At 40.4% G+C, this 19,668-nt stretch overlaps 1 long non-coding RNA gene across 5 annotated transcripts in view; it reads left to right on the plus strand.

Moving 5' to 3' along the window:
* LOC138807849 (uncharacterized) overlaps nucleotides 1–18,840 on the plus strand; it is a 46,536-nt gene extending 27,696 nt beyond the window's left edge. For 3 of the 5 annotated variants that reach the window (XR_011366297.1, XR_011366295.1, XR_011366299.1), the window contains 2 exons: nucleotides 13,127–13,214; nucleotides 17,849–18,840. This is a non-coding gene — a long non-coding RNA (uncharacterized lncRNA). The remainder of the gene's footprint in view (nucleotides 1–13,126; nucleotides 13,215–17,848) is intronic. The other 2 variants (XR_011366296.1, XR_011366298.1) reach the window with 2 other exon arrangements.
* The last annotated feature ends 828 nt before the right edge of the window (nucleotides 18,841–19,668 follow it).

Genomic DNA, 19,668 nt, shown 5'->3' on the forward strand with positions numbered 1-19,668 from the left:
TTTGGGAGAAAATTGTAACACATGTATTGAACTTTTTAAAAACCAAATTTAGGCTCTTAATTTTGTTTTTAATAAAAATTTCATCCCAGCTGCATGGAAGGGCTAAAATCAGGAGCATTGACCTTTCAGGATAGCATGGGGAAAAAATTGAAAAGCTGAGGATGGTGGCATGCATCTGTCATCGCAGTGTGGCATGACATGCAAGTAGGAGGATAACAGAATGTCTGGTCTTGGCATAAAGCATCACACAAAGGGATGTGGCAGGGCTACAGTGGTAGAGCATTTGATTATCAAGAATGAAACACTGAGTCAGATGCCAATAATGCCAAAAGTACACAAATTAAGAGAATGAATCTAAATAAACCCCTCATGCCCACTGAATGGCCTTCCTGAAATTCAAGGCCACCATTTCCTTCATCATTAGTGATTTTTGAAACACCACATGGGAATATTGGAAGGGCTGTCTGGGTTTTCCTGCTTCCTCTGCTGAGAAACCTGTCCATATTATGTTTTTAGATTTTAAGAACTACTATGAATTCTTTTTTTTTTTTTTTTTTTTGGTATTCAGGTAAGGGGTAGGTTTACTCAAGATGGCACCAGGCCATTTTGGCCCTCCACAAGGCAGGGAAAGGCCTGGGAAAGGCCTTGGAAAGAGTTGGGAAAGAACTGGGAAAGAGAACTGGGAAAGAGAGAGCTGGGAAAGAGAGAGAGTTGGGAAAGAGAGCATCTGGGCCTGGGTTAGGCCTTATCTGGGGTATGGGTGGAGAAAGGTGTGGCCACATCAAATTCAGATGTGACCTCAGTGAATGCAAATGTGACCTCTTCCAGGTGTTCCAGGCGCCTAGGTAATGCAGGTACTCAGTGGAGACTTTGCTCTCCATCCAGGAGCAGACCTTACATTCCAGTCTTTTAATAATCATGAAATGGGGCACGGATTCTCTCTGGCTACTTCCTGCTGACAAGGGGCATTGACATTAGGGATAAAAGTCTGAAATTTGGTCCCCTCCCAGAGAAGGCAGTGAGCAGCTGCTGTCCCTTGGTGGTGTGAATTCTTAGGTGAACTCTGGAGAGGTCTCATGATGCATTGAGGGGCTGGAAAAAAATACTAGAGAGCAAATAAATGGCAAGAGGAAGGACTTGGGGCTGAAAATGTTGGTCGAAATGTCCCTAGCTACTTATGACATCTGGCGACTAGGTAGAGGATAAGTCAAGTGACAAAGACAAGAATATAAATTCCTGTTCAGTTAATACGTAGACCGGTATAGACATTGGATGGGCAGGCTTCTTACTTCTATTGACCTCCCAACTGTGGTTAATTTTGAAAGGGCAGGCACAAAGCAGCTGTTTGACAACATCTCCTCTTACACCTATCCATGGTCCCTTGTTCCCCAGACTGGCTGAGTCTAGGTGCTCGTTGCTGGGATGGCTTGTCACAGTTGGTATTCAAGGAGGTTTGAACTCAAGGCCTGGGCACTATCCCTGAGCACTTCTGCTCAAGGCTAGTGCTCTATCACGTTGAGTTACAGTACCATTTCCAGTGTTTGGCTGGTTAGAGATAAGAGTCTTGAGCCATGCTTCCAACCTGTCTCTTTGCAGGTTAGTTGGGAGATGGAGTCTTAGGGATTTTTCAGCCCAGGCTGGCTTTGAACTGCAATCTTTGCCACAAAGGCCCTTTATTATTTCCAATAAGTCAACAAGGAGATCAAATAGAATAGAGAATAGAGCTTACCTGGTCCTTATCAAGAATTGACCAACAAATATTCTGCAATGACTAAACTTGTTAGATGTGATGAAAATTTTAGCACAGATAGGCCCAGTATTTTAAAACCACGTAGTCAGTAGTAGAATACTCAACATAAAACAAAAAAGGCAAAACTCAAAACCTGAATTTTTTTTTAATTGTGAAAATACTGTACAGAGGGGTTACAATTACATGGGCAAGATACTGAGTACATTTCCTATCAAGCATTGACAATAGTGTGTATACATCTTTGGTAACAAAGCACATCAGATGGTTGGGCCTCACTTACCAGGGCCTGAAAAAGAGCAACTTGTTAGCAAGACACCTTAGAATAGATGGATGGAGTAGTAAGCTTGGTGGAAGTTTAAGGGTCACAATGTGGCCAAGATGGCGAACTAAAGACGGTGAATTTCTGAAAGAATGCAAAGAAACCCTGAACAAATACATCAAGCCTACATTGGCTAGCCTTTGAGAGGGAACCTAGAGGAGGGGTTCCCCAGGACCCAGCCTGCATCACACTCTTCAGGGCACAAGCCAAAATGTTGTAGAAAAGAGAAGTGGAGAGATAGGGAAGGTGGACATGAATGGCAGAGAGAGAGCAAAGAGAGCCTGAAATTAAACTGACTTCGGACCATTTACCATTGAAGTAGCAAAAAGTGTGTACATCTGAGAATGACAAAAATTAGGCTCTCTGGCTTTCCAGGGAGCGCAGGAGGCATTTCAAAGGGGTTTCACAGCTCAGGCGTGACTTGCAGCACCCCAGAGCTCACCAGGCAGAAGCAGAATCCTGACTTCCCCAAGAGCCCTCTAGAGAAAAAAGGCCAAGTCCCAAAACCAAGCATCCTCGGCTTCAAAGGTGAGCGGCCTTTCAGCTAAAGACTGTAGGAGCTCTCTGGCATGGTGCCATGTCTGGACAGAGACTGAGCAACTGAGAATTGTAGAGAGTAATTTCACTCACCAGAGTAGAGAAGTGGTGTGGACGTGGATGTGAAGGCCAGTAATGGTATCGGTGTGATGTGTCCACAGCAGACAGACCAATTCGCAAAAGGCCATCAGAACTGTGGGTATTCCTCAGAGCAAAAAGGAAAAAACAAGCAAAAAAAGAAAAAAGAGGAAAAAAACAGAGAGGAATCCCACCTATCCTGACTTTAAGCCCTTTATCCGAGTCACGACACCATTTATGTTAGATTTTTAAAAAGAGGTAGCTGAGTAAGAACAGCACCACGCACTTGGTATTCAGGTAAGGGGTAGGTTTAGTCATTGTTCTGGCTGGCACCAGGCCATCTTGGCCCTCCACGCGGCTGGGAAAGGCCGGGGAAAGACCTGGGAAAGAGCTGGGAAAGAGAACTGAGAAAGATCGCTGGGAAAGAGAGCTGGAAAAGAGAGAGAGCTGGGAAAGAGAGAGCTGGGAAAGACAGAGAGTTGGGAAAGGGAGAGCTGGAAAAGAGAGAGTTGGAAAAGTACTATGAATTCTTGAATCATTTTTAGGAAGAGGGATTATGGGAAAGTTTGCAGGTATCAGGTCTTTGTTATGGTAGGGGTGAGGTTTCTACACAGCAAACATAGAGCCTCCATGATTTAAGGAGCCTTTCATTGGGTCTGGTACTCTTTAATTCTGTTGAAATACTTTCCCTTTTTCCTCTTGAAAAATAAGTTCCAAAATAGAGTTTATTTTAACTTCCATCACTAAAAGTTCTTCCTTTTACTCTATGGGCAGTTCACACATGACCAAAATATAAACCAGCTGGTTTTACTGCATCATATACCTTTGCTATGTATCAAATTTTTCATCCTAATCCTCAAATCATGTAATAATTTGCCTATTTATGACTGAATTGTAGTTCCTTTATTAATAAAAGCTAATGGGAAAGGATTGTGTATTTAGTTGATGAATAGACCTACATTTTATTTCCCTGAGATACTGTAGCAGAGTATTAAAAGGAATGTAATATATATATATATATATATATATATATATATATATATGGGGGGGGGTCCCATCGAGGGGCCTGAACCTGGGCCTGAGCACTGTCCCTCAGCTCTTCAGCTCAAAGCTAGTGCTCTACCACTTGAGCCACAGCGCCACTTCCAGCTTTTTTATTTTTGCTTATGGGATCCTGAGGAAATCTAACCCAGAGCCTCGGGCATGCAAGGCAAGCGCTCTACCACTGAGCCAACTTCCCAGCCTGGTATGTAACATTTTATTGATAAGTCTATCCCTTAAAATGAATATATTTTGGGGCTGGGAACATGGCTCAGGGGTAGAGCGCTTGCCTTGCATGCCTGAGGCCCTGGGTTTGATTCCTCAGCACCATATAAGCAAAAAGAAAAAAGCCAGAAGTGGCGCGGTAGCTCAAGTGGTAGAGTGCTAGCCTTGAGCTGAAGAGCTGAGGGACAGCGCCTAGGCCCCACGACGGGACCCCCCTCAAAAAAAGTAATATATTTTAGGATGTCATTATTTTAATGTGAATTATGTAAATGTTGATAATATGCTGTTGGTTATAAATTTAGTTTTCAAGAGTTTCACTTAATTGCTTTTTTTGCCCACATATAGTACAAGTCTATTTGCAATTGTTTTTTAATGGCACTAATAGTATAGTTTATATAGAGAAAATAGAGTTATTTTAGGACCCTATGATTGGTTATAGTATTAATAACACAATTAATTTGAAGTATCAATATTTCTCACCAATTACTGACTCTTAATGAGGTTCCGTGTGGAGTTTTGGAGTGCAAATGAGATGGTGGATGTATAGAGTTGTAAGGAAGTGTTTAGGGACCATTAAAAGGCATTGGGTGACCCCAAAGTGTAGGTCCCTGGTCTTCTGTGAGTAACTAGTTCTAGGAAGGTCTCAGGAGAGATCTACATTGCTTGAGACACATTGTGCTCCTGATATGCATACCCCTGGCCCACCTAGATATGTCCTTTCTGGAGGCCTGGCTCTCTTGTGACTTTATCTATGAAGCACCCAGCCCTCATGGGGGATTTGATATTTCAGTAGCTCTTAAAGCCTAGGCAGAATAGAAGACAGAGCTAACCTCTCCCAGTTCCCAGGTCTTGCTTTGAATGGATGGATGGAGAATAGGGGAGATATGAAGCTGTAGGTCAAGCAGGAGTGGCTCAGGTCATGTGCCAGAATCCCAGATGTTCCCTGTAATTGTAGAAGACTCCTATAGCTTCTACAGTGCAGTGCAGGGGAATGAATATTGGCATTGAAGGCAGGGCCAACATCAGGTACCAGATGTGTCTCCTATAAACATGTCCAGGCCTCAGCCTGCATTTCCTCCTCTGAGAAATTGGGATGGTTTTCTTTCCTGATGGTCTTGCTTTGTGTCTATGAGATCCACTTGGAAGTCTTGCTGAGAAGGTGATGCTGTGATTCCCTCATCTGGGCAAGGAAGGCAGGAGGAAGAGAAGAGAGTGTGAGAAACAGAATCCTTCTCTAAGCTTGTCCTAAGGAGGTCTGTCTATGTGGTAGATAGTGCTTCCAATCTGGCTTTGTGTCAGAGCCTCTGCTACCTGCCTCTGGCTTTACTGGATGGCACCCTTGGCTGCAGAGAGTATGGGCTCGGCTTGAATGTTCCTTGTCTCTTGTGTGTTGGTATACTAACCCGGCCTTCTGATTGATGGCTGAGAACCCTATCTCACTTGGGGGTAAACTTATCTCCAGGAAGCTCCAGACCAGTCACCCCTCTGGGCATTTGATTTACTAGGGAACTCAAGCCTGAGCATAGCATGCACACAGCTGCTGCATTAGGGTGCCTGACAATCTCATCAGCCCTTTAGTGCTCATTTGTGCATACTTGTGGATGTGGTGCCTGGAGCCTACAAGTCCAGCTTCCTTGTTACCCTGGAGCATTGAGGACTTCAGAGTGAATACTCAATGAGTACCTAATGGCGCCCAGTACAGAACTGCTCTGTGTACTCACAGTAGTAGACATAGTGCTCAATTACTGTAGGTGATTCATAAGTGAGTTAAGAGGGCACATGGAAGAAGGATTGGTTAGCTTGAGTTCATACCAAAAATAGATGAGAAATATTTAGGTCTTCACAGGAAGGTGATATTGGTTCTGAATATTGGGGGATGAGATCTTCTTTGGTGGTCTCTGGGAAGAGTCTGAGGCCCTGGCAAGCTGTGCACTATTCTATTTGGTTCCTTGGTGCCAAATTGCCTGTCTAATACTAAATGGTTCCTGTTAGCCCCAATCAGATCCTATTACACTAGTGCAATTTGAGTTCCAGCATCAAAAGCTCCTTGTTCAGTTAGCCGAGCTCTTTGAGTTAGTTACTAAATCTGTCTTTTGTGTGAAGCATGCATGCTTGTCTTGGAAGAACGTGCTGAAACATCAAATTATTTATGAAGCCTGTTTTCTTTGCTTACTCATAAAGGGATAAATGGCAGTTTTGGAGCCACAGTATTGGGCGGAAAGGAGGAACAATGGCTCATTGTCTTCTCTAGTTCTGAAGGATCATGGTTCCCATGGGGCTCTAAAACAGAGCTAGCTGTGGGTGTGATGGGTTTAATCAAAACTGCTACAAAGACTTTACAAATAGGGCACAAACTCTTGAGAGTGTTTGCATAGATATGAGTCTTTTTTGTATTCATATAAGTAAAACAGTAGTACATTCCTCAGAATAAATACAATTTGTGCATTGTAGAAAATGTGTGTAATAGAGATAAAGCATGATGAAAAACTAATTCCATATCTCAGCAGAAAGGATGGAACACTACCAACACCTTAATGTACAATGTTTTAAATGTCTCTAAGCATGTGTGTCTATCTTACCTTTAGCATATACCTACTAACACCTTTAAAAGAAGGGCATTAAAAGTGTATTTTCTTTTTATTTTCATCACAGCCACGGTCTCTCTCTGGTTCACCAGGTTTCCCATTGACTTGACAACTCTCCCAGAGTCTTAGCTGATCTGTTGTCATCACCTTCCCAATAAGAAATATTCTTAGCCTTATTAAGAGCACAAAACTTGTGGGGGTGAGGTTATCACAGGAGTTACAGCTCTGTGGCCCTTAGAGTAGGGTTTCTAAGTAGTCCCAGGACAGGAGATGGAATGGCTCTGTCACTTAGGAAATACCAGGTTTCTCTGAGTCCTTGGTGGAATGGTATTGGATAGGCCCCTTTATGGCTTGCCCTAAGTTTTTAGGACAGTCAGGACTGAGTTGTGCTATGTCTCCAGCTCTGTCACTTGTCACTTTGTGGGTCATTGAAGATGCTTTTCACTGCTTGCAGATGGCTCCAGTGATGTTTATAGAAACAGTTTCATCAGAACATGCAGTATTTGGGAAATAGCATGGGAAATGCTTGGCTCTGTGGACCTTCTTGTCAGTGTGGGGAAGTAAAAGTACACAACAAGGGACCAGAAAAAACTGTGTCTTCTCCTGATTTTAAGAAAACCTAGAGCCGGGCGCTGGTGGCTCACGCCTGTAATCCTAGCTACTCAGGAGGCTGAGATCTGAGGATCGCAGTTCAAAGCTAGCCCGGGCAGGAGAGACTGCGAGACTCCTATCTCCAATAAAACCACCAGAAAACCGGAAGTGGCGCTGTAGCTCAAGTGGTAGAGCGCTCGCCTTGAGCTGAAGAGCTGAGGGACAGCGCCCAGGCCCAGAGTTCAAGCCCCACGACCGACCAAAAAAAAAAAAAGAAAACCTAGAGTTTTTTTCTCTTTGCCTCTCATAATGAGTGTCAAAAAGTTCCAACTTGTTCCTGCTACAAAAGAATACTTGCTCAGTGTCCAGGTTCTCACATCCAGCCACTCCAGAAGGGGGAGATGAGTGTGTTCTTGAAGTCTGCCCAGGACTCCATTCTTAGTGGGAGTCCAAGACCCAGGTACCACCTGTTCATCTTGACAAGTTAAAGGCATGAGAGTCTGTGGCTCACCTCACCTCTCCCTTGAAGGATTTGAGCAGGAAATGTGAGGCTCAGCTAGTTTGCCAATAACTGGCATATACCCAGTGTCATAAAAAGGAACAGGATTTTCCCTGTGTCCTTTTACTTCTCTGATAGAAAAGAAGTAATGATTAATTTGTTTAATGTTGGTGATATTCAGCTATTGTGATACCAAGTGGTATATCTTTGAAGTTTGAGTCTGAAATGTTCCTTAAAGGCCCATGTGTTATAGACTTTGTGGCCACCCCATGATGAAGCTGGCAGAACATTTAGCTGTGTGCAGTGATCACCTCATAATTTTGTATTGTGCCTGTCATCCCATTAATTGGGAAGCATATTAAGATTATAGGGAGGCACGAGTCAAGTGTTAGAGTGGCCTTCCAGCAATCATAGAGCTCTGAGTTCAATCCCTAGGACTGCAAGCAACCATTCAGAAACACACCCCATGCTATGGTAGAGTCAACCTTTTTATTCCACAGCTGAGGTGACCAGCTCCCAGTCTTGTCTACCTTCCTTCCTCCCTCCCTCCCTCTTTCCCCTTCCCTCCCTACCTCTCTTTCTTTCATTGCTTCCTTCCTCTCTCTCTTTCTCTCTCTCCCTATCTTCTTCCTTCCTTCCTTTCTTTCTTGTTTTTGACCTTATAGAAACTCTTGCCTTGTAATCTGTGTTTACTTCACGTTTGTCTTCTGAGTGTGAAGATAGTTTTTCTCCCAAATGCTACAGCAGGTAATCATTTAATATTTTATGTGTTTCCCATCTGCATATTTGTTTGCTTGTTTATCTTGTTTAGGTTTGAACTCAAGACTAGTTTGCCGGGCACATGCTCACACAGCCACTGGAGACACATCTCTACTCCTTTTTAGCTTCAGTTATATTTTATATAGGACCTCCTGTTTTTTGTCTTAACTAGGCAGAACCAACATCCTCCTGTCCACAGCTTCCTGGGATTTGAGATGGGATACATGCACAATCATACCCAGTTTATTGAGATGATGTTTCAATTTTTTGTGCAAGATGGCCTCCAACTTTGATCATCTTGATCTCCACCTTCTGAGTAGCTGGGATTTGGGGGGACAGACGTGCACCATCCCATCCTTGGCCTTGAAAAACTTCTTCATTTTTTGTGGTCATTGTCTGTTTCTGTGGGCATTTTCCCCCACCGTGCCTATTTCTTAATGAACAGAGATGTTATTCATTTTGTTCTCTGGTTAGGTTCATGTAAGATGTCAGCAGACTTTTTTGTGTGTGGAAGCCTTGGGGTAGAACTTAGGACCTGAGTACTGTCCCTGAACGTTTTTGTTCTAGGCTAGTACTCTACCACTTGAACCATACCCCCACTTAAGGATTATTGGTGGTTAATTGAAGATAAGATTCTCATGGACTTTTTTTGTCAATGCTAGCTTTGAACCATGATCCTCACGTTTCAGCCACCTGAGTAACTAGGATTATATGCATGAACCATCAGTGTCCAGGTGTCAGCAGACATTTTTAAGGGGGAATGAACAAACGGGTAGTATTTCATTTTCACCTGTCTATAGGTGTTTAATATTGGTCTGATTTTTTTTTTTTGCTTAGCTTTTCCTTGGGTGGAGTTAAAAGTTTCTGCTTTTCAACAAAGGATATTAATGTCTACTGAAGGAATAAGAGCTATATCTTAGAGAAACCATCCATATTCTTTTTGAATAAATGTTTATCTATGACAATCTGGGTATGCATATTTCCTGGCAGGTTTTAGAAGCCCAGAATCTTCAGCATTTCAGCTTCCCACAGACTCTTAATTATTTCATTCAGGTCTCCTGTTTCTAGGATTTCTAAAATTTTGAATTCTCTCCTTTCTTAGAAATTACAAAATAGGTAATTCTGTTATGCATTTCCTTTGATTTTACTGGGACTTTAGAGTGGTCTTCGATAAATCACTTTCTGTGATCTAACAACATACTTCTGGTGATAAGCTGAAAGTATTACATTCATTTTTCCTAAAGATCTCATTCTTCTCTGTTCAAATTGTTGTCAGTCACTGATCAATGTTGCATATAAACTGAGGTCTCAAAAGCAAAATAATCCATAGCCTTCAAAATGGATACAGTCCCGTAATTATGAAGGAACAACTATTTTCAGAGACCTCTTGTTATTAGAGATGTGCCTTATAAACCTACTGAGGGAATCTTTGGAGTGAATTTTGTAAGTTTCCTAAGGGCAGGATCATGTTCATACAATTCTGAGCACTTTCTGAGTGTTTTGTTATGTTGGCTTTTTGTCTTTCTTCTCTCAATGTCAAGTCTTAGCATGTAAGTACTCAGTAGTAGAGTTAATCAGGAGTACAGCAGACTTGGTTTACAAAGAGGTGACTCCCAGTCACTTGTTTGTACAACTTCCTTCTCATTGGACCCTCTACGGGCTCTTATTAAGACCTTCAATATTGGGAAAAGGGAGGAGGACTGAAAGGGGATAGGCTTGACTCAATTGTCAATAGGTGAGGACTTTTTATTGAGGAACACCGAGGGGCACAGACCTTCCTACAGTTTGGAGGTTGTGTTTAGGAGCTGGGCTATTCATCTGAGCAAGGAGGAAGAGATGAATGAAAGGGCCTAGTCTAGTGAATTGTGCCTTTCAAATGAGCTCACATGGGATGTTCACAGCTGGGTTCAGGCACATCAAACAAACATACCTGGGAATTTGTCTGGCATCTGTATGGACCTGGGACAATAGGGTGGGAGTCAATCCTTCACTCTACATCTGATACTGTTGCCTTTAGTAGTCCTGTGACAGAACACCTTTTGACACCTGAATTCTTTCCTGTTCTACTCACATTTTCTGTCTTATTGCTTAAAGACAAGCTATAAAATACTATTTCCTACTCCTGTGATTATTGAGCTTATGAATTGTCAATGAGCCCTTATACACACGGGATGAAGTAAATTTCTTCCCTGTGGCTTCTGGGCCCTGTTTGGCTAAGGTTAGCCTTTACATACACACACTCTCACACACACACACACACACACTCACACACGCATGCACGCACACACGCACACACACACACACACACACACACACACACACACACACACACACACACACACATGCACACATCTTCAGACTCTCATTGTTTCTAGGCTTTCTCCACGGTATTCATTGTCCCAATCAGAATTACTTAAATACTGAAAATTGGACCCTATTAATAATTATTCTGGGACAATGGCACAAGTTGGTTGGACTCAGAGAACAGGAACACATGATCATTTTAGGTATATCTCACTCTTGTTCCCTTTTCCCCTTGATCTCCATTCTTTTCTATTTAGTTCAGCTCAAGACTCTCTTGTCCTTAGTGGCTTATTGCTAGGAAGCTTCTCTGAATGAAGTCTGAGTTTACTAGGTCAAAATGATGAGGCTCCATGTCAGAAGCCATTTTGTTCTTCAGCTCAGTGTTTAACTACTGGGGTAACATTTTGGAGTGTGGGTTCTATAGCAGGCTGTGTCCTGGCTATTAGTAGCAAGAACTAGACCACAGAGGGCTCAATGTCACTAAATTGTCTGTGTTTGTTGTACATATATGTCTTACATTTGCCATTCTTTTTGGCTTTTCAAGTCCCCTATTCTTAGAGAAGATCAACATTTTAAAGCAGTACCTATTTAAGATAAAAGCCATTTTATTAATGTTAATGATTAGCATATCTAGTCACTTAGCTACCTTCTTATATCTTTTACAAAAAACTGTTGAAGCTTCACACTTCTTGTTTAAACTTGTGTAAAGAGATTAAAGGATCAATATTAATACCTTAAGAAGTATTTGATAAAATAGTATCCATGTGTTAGTCCTTATGTTCTGTTTCAAATAGTGAAATTTAATTCTTGACCAATAATGCTATATATCAAGTTGTATAACACTCTCAAAGAAGCTCAGCACTTATATAAGGAATCTACTCTCAAACATGGATTTTTAAATTCTTTGTTTTATATTTCTAGATCTATGTTTTCATTGCTTATACCAATACCAGTTAAGTATGTTTTATGGTCATTCTTTTAACTCATGGTTTTGCATTTTGCTCTCTGGAAAGTGTTTGATGATAAAGATACACTTTAATTTTAACATCAACAAATCTGTGCCTGTTTCATTTTCTACACAATTGAAATGTCAGGTAAAGGCTTTTCAGGAAGGGATCATTTAGACTCTTGCCTGGCAAAGATATCAGCAGTGACAGTGGGCAGTGTTCCTAATGATGGCTACCATGGCAGATGTGGGTGGCAGCTCCAGCTGAGGTGTCTGCCCCTGGCACTGTGCAATCGGTTGCTTCTTGACACCAGTTCTGCAGATGTGGAGACTCATTCTTGGTGTTGTGCCTCTGCACCAAGAATATTCTTGGTGTGTTCTCTGGCTTTCCTGGATGTTTAGAGATGTTTACATACATATTATAAAAAAAAAAATTTAGCCTAGCAGAAGTAGAGAAAAATTATATAAGGAATATTTACCTATCAGCAGGCACATTTAAAAATTGTGCAAATTTTATTGTTTTCTTTCTTATCCACTTTACTGTTGCTATTAAAGAATTTAATTAAATTTAATTAAAGAATTCACTCCTAACACTTCAGTATAAGTCTCCAAGAAATAAGGACGTTTTCTTTATAACTTTACTATTCTTCATCTTTTCTATTAAGTTAATAGCAGTTCTTTAATATTGTCATTTAAGCCTGTATTTCCTCGATTTTCTAAAAAAAAAAAAAACAAACAAACCTCTGCCTTTTTGTGTGTGTGATATTGGAGACAGAACTCAGGGCCTTGTGCTCCTAGTGTTCCTCCACTTGAGTAATTCCTCCAAATGTGCTCATTTCTCAGCTGAGGTCTTGCAAACATTTCTGCCTAGGCTGGTCCCAAACATGTGGTTTGCACAGGAAGTAGAAATAGCCATGAGGAAAGACACATGTGGATGTGTAGTTGTATATATAGCTATTGAAGGTAAAATATTCTTACACAGAGGCATCCCCCTCTAAAGTCTAATCACCCAATGTAGACTTGTACATGGTATTTGTAAGCAAGTTTAGATGGGGAGAGAGATAATGGTATGGAATAAATTTCTAGGAAGAAGTAATTCTGCAAAGGGCATGTTCAGGGAAGTGAACAACCTAAGAAAATTAGAGATTTGTGACAGTTTCTCAGCAATTGCAGACTGTGAAGGAAATGGCCCAGCAAGGTAAGTGTGTTTACAGAAGCTATAGGCCAAGCTACTTTGAACAATGACTGGTTTGGTTTGTCACCAGAATGTTCCTGCAGGGGTAAGAGTACTGGCTTATTTCAGATTGCTCAGCCTCAGGTCAGCCATGCTAGGCTCCTTGCTATCAATATACTTGTTTCATTGTGTGCCATAAGAAAAACACTTTCTTTGATGCTTATCATGATCAGGACAATTGTGAGGGCCATAAGGTTTCAGACTATGACAATAAATGTATTCATTCATTCATTCATTCATTCATTTTTGATGTTTCAGTGTTGTTCTGCCATAGGTCTTGCTGTGCCAGCCACAGTTGAGTCATACCTCCAGGCTTCCTACCAACACCTGAATGAAAGTATTATAGGTGTGTATCCATCTGTTTATTTTATCTTCTATGTTGTATGGTTTCCAACCTTGAATTGATTATTCAAAGAAACCGCCAAGACTGTATAATAAAAGAAAATAATTTCTTTGGATGCTTGTATATGAGAGGAACAGTCAGCAGCTATGTAAAAGAGCCTTGTGTCCTGAGATGGGTTGCATAGTGTTTATGACTTTGAAGTTATGCCTGTGTGTCCCTGTTTGTATGTCCTGAGGTTTGAACTGAGGTCCAAGGTGCTGTCCTGAATTTTCTTTTCAAAACTAGTTCTCCATTACTATAATCTTGCATTTGAAAATTAATGTTTGTTTGTCATAGGGCTTGAACTCTGGGTTGACATTGTCCCTCAGTTCTTCAGCTCAAAATTAGCATTCTGTCCCTTGAGCCACAGCACCTGTTTTCTGGTGGTTTAATGGAGATAAGAGTCACACGGACTTTCCTGCACAGACTGGCTTTGAACCGTGATCCTCAGTTCTCAGCCTTCTGAGTAGCTAGGATTACAGGCATGAGCCACTGGCATCCAGCTGGAAATTACTGGGGTTTTTAAACATAGCAAATATTATTGACAAGTAAACAACTGTGGCCTCATCAGAAAGAAGCCCCTTTGCTTTCCACCATTGTCCCATTCCTATAATCTTACCTCAGAAGGATGAGAACGGGAGAATCATGGTTTGAAGAAACTCCTAAAAACAAGTCCACAAAACTCCATCTGTAGTTAACTAATCAAAGTACAGAATGGAGGCCTGATTCAGTTGGAAGAGTGTCAGCTGTGAGCAAGCAAACAAATCCTAAAGAACATGAGTTCATGTTCTTAGTTTAAGTGGTTGCAAAATATGTAGATGACATCCAGGCAGACAGTCAAATAAATAGAAGATGATAGATCACACTTTCTTGTTGCAAGTTGATCCCACAAGGTAAAACAGCTCATAATACTGGATAAAATATAACTTTTAAATTATGAATTGGATTTGAGATGATACCCAATGCATACAATTCTTGCAGCTCCAAAAATAGCTCTTTGCACCCCCACAAATACCAGTTTTTGAAATCAGAGCCTTGCCCTTTCTTGCCTTTGCTTCCTCATCTAGCCGAGCTCTCTCTCTCTCTCTCTCTCTCTCTCTCTCTCTCTCTCTCTCTCTCTGTCTCATATAACTCTCATTCCATGAGATTCAATTCCCTTGTCTTCCAAAAAATTCAGCAATTTTCATTGTTCTGTTTCCATACATGAAAATAAGTTACATCAAGACTTAAAACCTTTAGCTTTGGGATATACCACTTGGGGTAGCTGGTGGCATACTCATCATTAGACATTTCCAGTCCTGAGAATGGTTGTTACATCTATTGGGAAAGCAGAGGAGGAGCACTGGAGGGCTGCTTAAGCATCTTGAAGACCAAAGAGTACCAGATGGTTAGAGGAAGCCTTGGTTCTCCATCAGGTACCGGAAGAGGGGTGCAGAAAAGTTCTGGTAACTGTTGATTTTGCTATTACCTGTCACAGAAACAGTACTCCAATTTTGATTCAGGTGACCACCCACAAATACACCATTGGTGTATTTTCCAGGCATGAAGTATAAAGCCAGCAAAGCATGAAATCCCTTGTAATGACTAATTTAACAAGAGTCCATGACTTTTTGAGAAGATTGGACCTGGGGCCTAAACCCAGGATATAGAGTGAAGGGAACAGAAAGGCACTGGGCAGAGCAGAGTGCCTGTGGCATCCCAAAATGGTTGATTAGAGTAACAGCAATTATTGTGCACTTCAGTCTAGTCTACATAGGTGGGTTTCAATACTGTAGTTGGATCCACTTACAACGAATGGGACAATGGTTGGAGGCAAAGGGGCTTCTTCCCAATGGGGCCACATTTGTTCATGATATTTGTCAAGAATAGTTTTGCCATTTTTTAAAGCAGTAATTTTCAGCTGGGTGCTAGTGGCTCATGCCTGTAATCTTAGCTACTCAGGAGGCTGAGAACTGAGGATCATGGTTCAAAGCCAGGGTGGGCAGGAAAGATCATAAGATTTTTAAGACTTTTTTATGTATCTAATCAAGCCTATTTCCTATTTCACCCTGACAAAAGCAATGTGAAATGTGTAAAAAATATCAGGTTCAAACAGAAATCAATCCAGCAAGATACATTTGCAGTTTTAAAAGTTACAAGAAAAGTAGTGCCTTGTGGTAAAGTTTCTTACTCAACAATTTCGAATGTCTCAGTGTCTGTGTATAAAAAGATTATGGCAAGGCACGAGTGGCTCATGTCTTTAATCTTAACTATGAAGGAGGCTATGATCAGAGGATTTAGATTCAGTCAGCCTGGAAAGGAAAATCTGAGAATCTTTTCTACAGTTAACCAGCAAAAAGCCAGAAGTGGAGATGTGGCTCAAGTGGGTAGAGTGCCAATCTTGAGGGAAAAAGTCAATAGATAACCTTAGGCCTTGTGTTTTTGCATTCGAGTCTCTGTACACACACACACACACACACACACACATTATGGAAATTTGGCAGTGTGTAAAAATGTGAAAGGAAAATAATTTTCAGAAATTCACATATATGTTTTCAAGATGACTTACTTTCCTCTTGATGAAAGAAATAGCAATATGATTATGCCCATTTTAAATGTCTCTGGATTTAGTTAGCATAGTCCTTTAATAGTTCAGGAGTTTATCACTAGGCTTAATATAAGAACTCCTGTCTTTATAGAATTAAAATAATTTTCTTTATATTGTCAAGTGTGCTGGACATTACAAACAATTCTATACCATTTTAATAGATTTTTTTTTGCATTTTGTAAACTGAATATGTCTTTTCTTTTGAATGACTCATGAGAAAGAGGTGGTGCCTCTTTGAATTTGCTTCTTTCAATATTGAACTCGGACATAGCTAAGCATTTCCAATCTCTCTTCTAAAACTCACCTTAAGACTCACCTTTGAAAATTAATTAACTTTAAGATTTCTTGCCATTTAAGTTGCAGACTTTGATTCTGCAAATCTCAGGTGTCAGCTCTTGCAGTGTCATGTAGTTCTTGTGAGACTGTTTATTTTCCTGGTGTGTATAATTTGTCAGATGTACTCAGCTTACAGTCCCATTATAAGTTTCAAATACATAGAAAATAAATCTGACGTTAATATTCTGATAAAACATTTAGCTCCTTCATGTACACGTTCTATATCCATGAATTCAACTCACTTTTGATCACAATGATTTAAGAGAGTGATTTGATCTGTCAGGAAACTGTACATGCATTTCTTTTTCTCAGGGTTTCCTAAACAATAAAAATACTACTTGTGAAGCATTTATATAATATGGAGCATTTTAACTTCTTTAGATATGGGAGGATATGGGTGGGTTCTGAATTGATAATCTGTGTATTTTGGCACTTTTAAAATATAAAAAAAGAAAGGAAGAGTGGGGTGGAAGGAGGGGAGGCCCATCTTGGAGCCAGTTACTAGATACAAGGTCAACCAAAGGAGATCACCTGCTTTCTTGAGGTGGGCTGGGTCTGTAGGGTTTGTCCATTACACAATGGAGGCTTCTCTGCTTCAGAATTCCAGGAATTCCATTGGATGACCACCTGGAAGCAGGAAGTATGGGTTCCTCAGGGCATTCCACTTAGGCTGTCCTGAATAATCCTGTCCAATTCAGGAAGAATCACAAAATGAGTGTGTTGTGTTCAAATAATTTTGGGAAGCGTCGGGTTAAGCAGGAGTAAGTGCTTCCTCAATGTCAAACACTTCAAAATGTTAACATGCTGATTTTTGTCATGAAGCTAAAACATAACCTCTTTGCCAGGCAGAGGCTTCAAAGCTATACATGCCCATTGGTGGTTTGCCAGAAGGAACTTGACTGCCCTCTAGCGTTGCTGCTGAGAATTATCCATACAGGAATTACCTTTCATACAGAAATTACCTGTATGAAAGGTAATAGCCAGAGGGCAAGGGGGTGGGGATGGCGGCGTGGGAAAAAAGTCCAGTCTTTATTCTTTTCCTGGGCATGTGGTCAAGCCTGACACTTGCTCCAGTTCCAGAGCAGGTTTGAATGCAAGAATCACTACCTAATTCCTGAAAAGTAGGAGTTGGTGGGAGGAGAAACACAGTGGAAAAGGGCATCATATTTAGTCTACACCTTGATTTATACCTGCATTAAGCACCAGCTGCATCCCTTACAGCTGCACCCTTCTTTCCACTCCTTTGCTTAGATTGGCATTGGTTGACAAGGTGGTATAATAGTTGAGGATCCAGCCTCTGGGCTTGAAAACTGGCCCTACTGTTTATTATTCTGTGTGCATAGAGGAGGTTCCTTGGCTTCTCAAAGATTTGTAAAATGAAATCAGCTCTCATCAAGCTGCTGCACACATGAAATGCACTAACAGTTTTTCCATTTGAATGAAGCCACTCAGCAAAATTCCTCATATATATATATCTTATATATATTTATAGATATAGTATGTATTACATACATTATGTATGATATACACATATTATAAATAGTACAAAACACGTACGTAATCACAACAAGAACAGCCAAGGCACAGCTTCTCCCCCAAAAAATGTATAAGAAGGCAGGGACAGACAAACACCTCTCAGTCCTAACTCACAATTTTAATGGTTTTAACTCTCCAGTTAAGCATCATAGATTGTCCAGTTGGATCAAAAAGCAAGATCCTTCTATCTGCTTTCTTCAAAAGACACAACTTACCCACAAAAATGAACATTCTGAAAGTGAAAGGCTGGAATAAAATATATCAAGCAAATGGCCGCCATAAAGAGATGGGAGTTACTATACTAATGTCAGATAAAATAGACTTTAAATTAAAATCAATGAGAACTGACAAAGAAGGTCACTGCATTCTAATTAAGGGAACTCTCCTTCAGGTGGATATTATGATTTAAAACATCTACTCACCAAATAATGGAGCACCAGAAGAAGTGCTACTTTCTCTCAAATCTCACATAGATCCAAAGACATTAATTGTGGGGGACTTTAATACACTACTATCCCCACTAAATAGATCCACCCAGCAAAAAGTCACCAGAGAAACTTCGGATCTTAAAATTTGCATAGATCAACTAGTCTTAACCAACATCTACCGAATATTTGACCCAGCCCCATCAGATTACACCTTTTTCTCAGTAGCACATGGAACATTCTCCAAATTAGACCATATTCTAGGCCACAAAGAAAATCTGTCTAAATTCAGAAACATTGAAATTATACCCTGCATTCTCTCAGACCAGAAGGGAAAAAAGTTAGAATTCAATACCAAAAGCCACCAAAGTAAATACTGTAACACATAGAGGCTGAACAACACAATTTTGAACCACCAGTGGGTCATGGAAGATATTAGAAAGGAAAATCAAATGTTCATGATATTCAACAAAAATGTTCACACAAATTACCAGCTCCTCTAGGACACAGCAAAGGCAGTACTCACAGGCAAGTTTATAGCTCTGAGTTTGCACATTATCAAATTGGAAAGATCTGAAACCAACAATTTAATGAGGCAACTAAAGCTTTTTGAAAAAAAGAACAACAAGCCAAACCCCAATCCAGTAGATGGAAGCAAATAAAATTAAATCCGAATTAAATGAATTAGAGTCCAAAAAAAAAAAAACTATAGAAAGAATTAACAAAACAAAGAGATGGCTCTTCAAAAAAATTAAATTGACAGACCCTTAACAAATCCTATGGAATGGAAAAAAGAGAACACACCCACATAAACAAACTCAAGAGAGTACAATGGAAATATAACTACAGAAACAACCAAGATTCATAATATATAAGGGGATACTTCTCAAACCTTTATACTAATAAGTTTGAGAATCTAAAAGATACGGACTAGTTTCTAGCAAATATTGACATGCCCAAACTTAACCAAGATGATTTAAAACCACAGACCCATATGAAGCATCGAAATAGAGCAGCAATAAGAGACCTCCCACCCAAGAAAAGTCCAGGACTGGATGGATTTACAGCTCAATTCTACAAGGCCTTCAAAGCAAAACTCACACCAATACTTCTCCATCTCTTTAATGAAATGCAGAGCAAAAATTCACTATCACACTCTTTTTATGAAACCAGCATAACCCTCATCCCCAAACCAGGCAGGGACTCATCAAAAAAGAGAATTTTAGACCTATTTTTTGATGATTATTGACAGAAAACTTCTCAACAAAATGTTGGCCAATCGACTTCAACAAGTCATGAAAAGAATCATACACCATTATCAAACAGGATTCATTTCAGGGATGCAAAGCTGGTTCAATATATGCAAAACAATATAATTCATCACATTAACAAGAGCAAGGATGAGAACAACATAGTTATCTCAATAGATGCAAAAAAAGAAACATTTGACAAGATCCAACACCCCTTTATGATGAAGGCTTTCGAAAACTAGGAATCCATGGAACATTCATCAATATAATAAAGGCTATATATG

The sequence above is a fragment of the Dipodomys merriami genome, unplaced genomic scaffold (genome assembly GCF_024711535.1).
Source record: "Dipodomys merriami isolate MVZ:Mamm:240054 unplaced genomic scaffold, mDipMer1.0.p SCAF_437, whole genome shotgun sequence".
NCBI lineage: Eukaryota > Metazoa > Chordata > Mammalia > Rodentia > Heteromyidae > Dipodomys > Dipodomys merriami.